Genomic DNA, 7,485 nt, shown 5'->3' on the forward strand with positions numbered 1-7,485 from the left:
TGACTGAGTTGATCCTTCTGAGACTGACAGATCGAGCTGATTTGCAGCCTGTCCTTTTTGTGATCTTCCTAGTCATCTACTTGATCACAGTCATCGGTAATGTGGGCATGATTTTGTTAATCAGAACTGACACAAATCTTCACACTCCAATGTACTTCTTCCTCAGCCACCTCTCCTTTGTAGATCTCTGTTATGCCACCACTGTCACTCCTCAGATGCTGATTCATTTCTTATCCAAGAGAAAAACCATTTCCTTCCTTGGCTGCTTTATACAGTTCCACTTTTTCATTGCCCTGGTGACTGCAGATTATTATATGTTCACAGTGATGGCTTACGATCTCTATGTGGCCATCTGCAAACCCTAGTTATATGCCAGCAATATGTCTCAAGGTGTCTGCATCTCTCTCGTTGCTGCTCCTTATATTTATGGCTTTGCAAATGGTCTTGCCCAAACCATCCTGATGCTCCATCTCACCTTCTGTGGACCCAATGAAATCAACCACTTTTACTCTGCAGACCCACCTCTCTTAGTCCTGGCCTGCTCAGATACTTATGTCACAGAGACTGCCATGTTCATGGGGGCTGGTTCCAACCTCATGTGTTCTCTCACCATCATCCTCATCTCCTACATTTTCATCTTCCCAGCCATTCTTCGTATTCACTCTGCAGAAGGGAAACAAAAGGCCTTCTCTACCTGTGGGTCCCATCTGACAGCTGTCAGTGTCTTTCATGGGACACTGTTCTGCATGTATCTCAGGTCCCCTTCTGAGACATCTGTTGAAGAGGGTAAAATTCTTGCTGTGTTTTATATCTTTTTGAGTCCTATGCTAAACCCTTTGATCTACAGCCTTCGGAACAAAGATGTTAAAAAAGCAATAAGGAGAGTGATTCAAGAGAATCTATTTGCCAAATAGAGTAGACATTTGGTCACAAGTATGTAGTATATCCGTATTCTCTGATCAATTAGTTAGCACTTTAAATTAACAAATCACTTTGTCTATGGACTTATTCTCTTTCTTTTGTAAATCACCTATGAGACTTGGAAGAATTTTTTTTAATTGTTAGTTATGAATCAGTGTACTAAAATAATACCACATATAAATTAAAATAGAAGATCAAATAGCATTGGCTTTGTTCTATAAAATTAATTAGGGACAGATTATTCTATCCACATTTCCCATAAGAGTACAGAGTTTTAACAGACAGAGTTACAAAATGCTGCTAAGGCAATGGCAATTTGTTAGATTTCCAGAGCTTAATGTTTTCCAATCTTTTTTTCCAGGAACTTGTCAACTATGCATGTATTTATCTATTGGCTTGTTTCTTTTGCTTTCTTTTATTCAAATTATATAGGAATGAATATGTTGGGGAATCTTAGGTTATTACTCTAAGTCATTTCTTTACATGATAATACTGATCCAATATACTCCTCACTCATAAGACTTTTGATGTAAATCTTATATATCCTATTGAATATTTTATTGTTCTTTTTATGTTCTAAAACAATTTACATCCCTAATATAAAACTAGTCTTGTGGTTTCACTTTTTTTGTTATGAACCATTTTAAATGCACAGTCAAAATATAAGTTAATATAAAAGCCACCAGTGTCAGTATAACTAACAAGAAATACCTTCATGCAATGCCATGTTTTTCATCTTTTTAATTATAAGTTTATATTGGAGCATAGTTGATTAAAAATGTTGTGTTAGTTTCACAGCAAAGTGACTCAGTTATACAAACCCGTGAATCTATATTTTTCAAATTGCTTTCCCATTTAAGTTATTTCAGAATATTAACAGCCCTCCCTGTGCTAAAAGAACAGGTCATTTGGTTTTATTAGTCAGTCAGTCAGTTCAGTCACTCTGTCATGTCCGACTCTTTGTGACCCCATGGACTGCAGTCCGCCAGGCTTCCGTGTCTATCACCAACTTTTGGAGCTTGCTCAAACTCAAATTCATCAAGTCAGTGTGATGCCATCCAACCATCTCATCCTCTGTCATCCCCTTTTCTCCTCCTGCCTTCCATCTTTCCCAGCATCAGGGTCTTTTCCAATGAGTCAGTTCTTTGCATCAGGTGGCCAAAGTATTGGAGCTTCAGCATCAGTTCTTCCAATGAATATTCAGGACTGATTTTCTTTAGGATTGATTGGTTGGATCTCCTTGCAGTCCAAGTGACTCTCAGAAGTCTTCTCCAACACCACAGTTCAAAAGCACCATTTCTTTGGTGCTCCGCTTTCTTTAGGTCTAACTCTCACATCTGTACACGACTACTGGAAAAACCATAGATTTGACTAGATGGACTTTTGTTGGCAAAGTAATGTCTCTGCTTTTTAATAGGCTGTCTAGGTTTGTCATAGCTTTTCTTCTAAGAAACAAGTGTCTTTTAATTTCATGGCTGCAGTCAACATTTGCAGTGACTTTGGAGCCTAAGAAAATAAACTGTGTCACTGTTTCCATTGTTTACCCATCTATTTGCTATAAGGTAATGGGACTGGATGCCATGATCTTAGCTTTGTTTCTTATGTTTTAGAAACTCAGATACTGCAGCTCTCCATATCATGGACTCTACAGCTCATTTTTGGCATCTCCTCCTGAGGCATACCTGGGGGAACACCTGTGATGCTGAAAAGTGTTAATAAGAGATAAGAATTGAGCAGATAGAGTTCTATTATGTCCACATAGTGAATTTTTTCCCCCAGATCTTCAGTATCCTTACAATTGCTTGAATTTTCATATGTAAAAATGGAGAAACATAATGTGGATTTGCCTATTTTTTCTATATTTTAAAATATTGATGTTTTATTACTGAAGTGAAGTCACTCATTCGTGTCCGACTCTTTGCGACCCCATGGACTGTAGCCTACCATGATCGTCAGTCCATGGGATTTTCCAGGCAAGAATACTGGAGTGGGTTGCCAGATCATGTCAAGTACTGAGCTAGTATTATTCCTTTTATCATTTATAGTTTCTATCCCTTCTATCATGTATAAAGTCTAAAAGTCTAATTTGTCTGATATTCACATATATTCAGCAGTATTTTATTGTTTTTATTTTGTTATGCTTATTATGTATATTTTGACTATTTCATTTTCAGGTCCTGAGTCCTTTTAATCACTGTGTTCTTTATTTTATTGTGGATATTGACACTTTTGAATATTTTCTAACAACTTAGTTTGTGCTTTTCACAAATTTTCTTTGTGTGTTTTTTTTTCCCCATCTAGTGTGAATTAAACCATATTTTATGTTTCTTTTCTTTTTACTCCTTATCTGTTTATGACATTCTATTATCTATATTTAATAAATTCACTTACATCATATGTGCATTCTTGTCTTAACTTGGTCTTTGTTAACCAATGCATCTATTTTGCTATTAAATAATTAAAGGAACTTAGGATATATTAATTAGGAATACATTCTGCTTCTAAATTATAAGCTGTCATTTACACATAGAGAATGCATCATTGACAATAAATTTTTAATAATGAAGTTTAAATATTATCTATATCATGTGTAATTATAATTATAATTATATTAACCATGATTTCATGTCCATATTCCTTTAACTATAGTAAAGTTTATCAACGTTTCTCTCACAATTTCTTTGCTCGCACTCTTCATTTATGGTTCAGATTTCTTCTGCACGATATAAACCCTTCATCAGTTCTACCTCTCTTTCCAGTTACCTGAGAATATCACTTGTCCATTCTCAAAGAAAAACTCATTTGAGTAAGAATGTAGAAAGACAGATACTTGCTTTCAGCACTTAAAATATTTTATTGTCTGACTTCTTTTAGTTTGTTAGTACAGATGGATGCTCTACCAAATTATTTGTTATTTCTCTGTGGGTAAGATATAATCTGTTTTAATCTGGTAATTTTCAGTCTCAGAGTATTTTAGGATTTAGTTATATATATCCTTTTGCATTTTCAGTGCCTCCACGGCTGATCTCTTAAAGTCACATCCTCTTAGCATATGTTCTCATAATATCATATAACTTAAGTTCATAGAAATTTTGCAACTGTCATTTTAATATTATCACTGTTATTAACTCATGATTATATTATCCCCAGTATTCTCAATGTCATGAGGGCCAGGTCTATGGTCCATGTATGACTTGGTTCACTAATTTAATGTCAGAATGTATCCAAAAAACCTGGAATGTAGATGTTCTCTGTAAATATGTGTTCAGTTCATAAACTACCACTATGTCCTTTGTATTATAGTTTTTTGAGTAGTGAAAGCTCTACTCCCTTCCAGTTCTCAACATCATTTTCATTCATTTTAAATTATTTAAAATCTGATTTTACAACTTCTAAGCCTCATCCTTCTCACCAAGAAACAAATATTTGAAGGACAAAAACCATCTTTTATCTTTTTCTTACACTTTCTCCATTGACCACAGAGTGGCAAAAAGATTTTCTATGAATCTTTGATAACTATATGGATGAAGGAATGAATGGATTAATGCATGAATGAATATCATTATATGAAGAGAATAGGCAGCAATGTGTGGACTTCACATTTCTTTCCTAAGCAGGACTGTCTAGTAATCTGTTTGATCCCAGCCCCACAGTTTATAAACTATAGGAACCAGGAAAAGTTATTTAATCTCTACTTGTTCAGTTTCCCATTTGCAAAATGAAGATATTAATACTAAGAGCCCACAGAGTTTGTGAGGATTAACAGAGTTAATGCTTGTTGAAGGCTAAGCCTAATGCTGGCACATATTAAGTACTCAATGCTATTTCCTGTAAATAATGACTCTCATTCTGTTTTCTTTCCTGTGGTTTTTAAACAAGTTAGTCACTCATTCCATATCCTCTCCCTGTAGACTTCCAGTTTTGAAGGATGAGATTATGTGTTCAATGAAATGCTGAGGAAAACTAAGATTTGTTGTACAGTCACTGAATTAAATACACATTACACACTCCTTAAATTATGTAGCATACATTTATTCTCAGCTCTCATCTCCAGGGACTCTGCTAGCTGTGGAAATCACACCTCTGCTCAAAAGGGTTTGAAATCTTGTTGTCACAATAGGCAATGCTAGTAAGTAATGAAAGTAGAGTGTATCAGCCAAGGACGGGGCAGAGAGGTAAGACAGCATGGAGGATGGAGGTCAAACCGTGGAGGCACAGAAATTGTCTGTAAATTTTTCAATTTCCACCTTTCAATTAGCTCCATGACTAACCAAAATCTGATGAGAACAGGGAAAGCACTGACTCAGGGAAAGCTAAGAGAATGTTTAACAAAATAGTGAAGCAATAAATGCTGGAGAGGGTGTGGAGAAAAGGGAACCCTCTTACACTGTTGGTGGGAATGCAAATTAGTACAGCCACTATGGAAAACAGTGTGGAGATTTCTTAAAAAGCTGGAAATAGAACTGCCGTATGACCCAGCAATCCCACTTCTGGGCGTACACACCAAGGAAACCAGATCTGAAAGAGACACGTGCACCCCAATGTTCATCGCAGCACTGTTTATAATAGCCAGGACATGGAAGCAACCCAGATGCCCATCAGCAGATGAATGGATGAGGAAGCTGTGGTACATATACACTATGGAATATTACTCAGCCATTAAAAAGAATTCATTTGAATCAGTTCTAATGAGATGGATGAAACTGGAGCCCATTATACAGAGTGAAGTAAGCCAGAAAGATAAAGACCATTACAGTATACTAACACATATATATGGACTTTAGAAAGATGATAACGATAACCCTATATGCAAAACAGAAAAAGAGACTCTGATGTATAGAACAGACTTGTGGACTCTGGGAGAAGGCGAGGGTGGGATGTTTCAAAAGAACAGCATTGAAACATGTATATTATCTAGGGTGAAACAGATAACCAGCTCAGGTTGGGTACATGAGACAAGTGCTCGGGCCTGGTGCACTGGGAAGACCCAGAGGGATCGGGTGGAGAGGGAGGTGGGAGGGGGGACTGGGATGGGGAATACGTGTAAATCCATGGCTAATTCATTTCAATGTATAACAAAAACCTACTGTAATGATGTAAAGTAATTAGCCTCCAACTAATAAAAAAAAAACTGGAAAAAAAAAAATAAAAAATAAATTTAAAAAAAAAATAGTGAAGGAAGGAAAGACAGCTGTGTTTTCAGTTTGAGGAATAGCAGCTATTTACAACTGAAACAGCAGTCAACAGGGTTTGTGAAGGCAGGAATTCAAACCCTACCCTGAGGCATATTAGCCAAATGGCAAAAGACAGGATTCGCTGTTCCTTTAGAGGAACCTATATCTCTAGCTGAAACTTAAATCCATGGTTAATTCATTTCAATGTATGACAAAAACCACTGCAATGTTGTAAAGTAATTAGCCTCCAACTAATAAAAATAAATGGAAAGAAAAAAAAAAAGAGTTAGTCACTGATTCTTTTTTTTTTTTTTTTAGGACTCAATTAAATTACCTGCACAAAAGGTGTTTGCAATCACTTTTCAGTTTCAGAGTCTTGTTCACAGCTGAACCGCCCAAAATGTCTGCATTAATTGAGAAGGACACTGAGAAGAGTTCTGGATTTTGGAGAGGAGACAGTTTCAGTACAAAAGAAAAGGAAAACATAAGCTCAATTTCTCATCAAAATTTCAAGTTGAAATTTTTTGTGTGTCTTCATAAAGTTTTAGGACAAATAAAGGTTTGAAATTATGGAGAATAAGACTGAGACATATGATTTGCTTTGATCCCAGGTGTTCCAGTGAATCTCTAGAGGGCTGACTCCCAGTGTCACATTCATAGCTACTGCTCCTAAGTCCTTCTGAGATTTGCTTTAAGAGCAGGTCTCTGCTTTTCATATTCTGCTAGAAATGTGTTTACCTTTCTCAGCTTAGAGAGAAGCAATGAACTTCCTTAATCAGAGGTAGAGAATACAGAGGCATACCCAAACCAGAAGGATGCCTCTGTGATTCTACTTTCTTTATTTTTCAGTTCAGTTCAGTTCAGTCACTCAGTCATGCCTGCTTCTTTGCGACCCCATGGACTGCAGCATGCCAGGCTGCACCAGCTCCTGAAGCTTGCTCAAACTCATGTTCATTGAGTAGGTGATGCCATCCTACCATCTCAACCTCCATCATACTCTTTTGCTCTTACTTTCAGTCTTTCCCAGCATCAGGGTCTTTTCCAATGAGTCAGTTCTTTGCATCAGGTGGCCAAAGTATTGGAGCTTCAGCTTCAGCATCAGTCCTTTCAATGAACACTCAGGACTGATTTCCTTTAGGATGGACTGGTTGGATCTCTTTGTAGTCCAAGGGACTCTCAAGAGTCTTCTCCAACACCACAGTTCAAAAGCATTAATTCTTTGGTGCTCAGCTTTTTTTATAGTCCATTCTCACATCCATACATGACTACTGGAAAAACCATAGCTTTGACTAGACAGACCTTTGTTGGCAAAGTGATGTCTTTGCTTTTTAATATGCTGTCTAGGTTTGTCATAGCTTTTCTTTATTTTTAGTGAAGAGTAAATTTTAGT

The 7,485-nt window shown here is 36.6% G+C and overlaps 1 pseudogene; it reads left to right on the forward strand.

Moving 5' to 3' along the window:
- Positions 1-8: 8 nt before the first annotated feature.
- LOC139034269 (olfactory receptor 5M5-like) lies at positions 9-914 on the forward strand (annotated as a pseudogene).
- The last annotated feature ends 6,571 nt before the right edge of the window (positions 915-7,485 follow it).

This window comes from Odocoileus virginianus, unplaced genomic scaffold, assembly GCF_023699985.2.
Source record: "Odocoileus virginianus isolate 20LAN1187 ecotype Illinois unplaced genomic scaffold, Ovbor_1.2 Unplaced_Contig_146, whole genome shotgun sequence".
Taxonomy (NCBI): domain Eukaryota; kingdom Metazoa; phylum Chordata; class Mammalia; order Artiodactyla; family Cervidae; genus Odocoileus; species Odocoileus virginianus.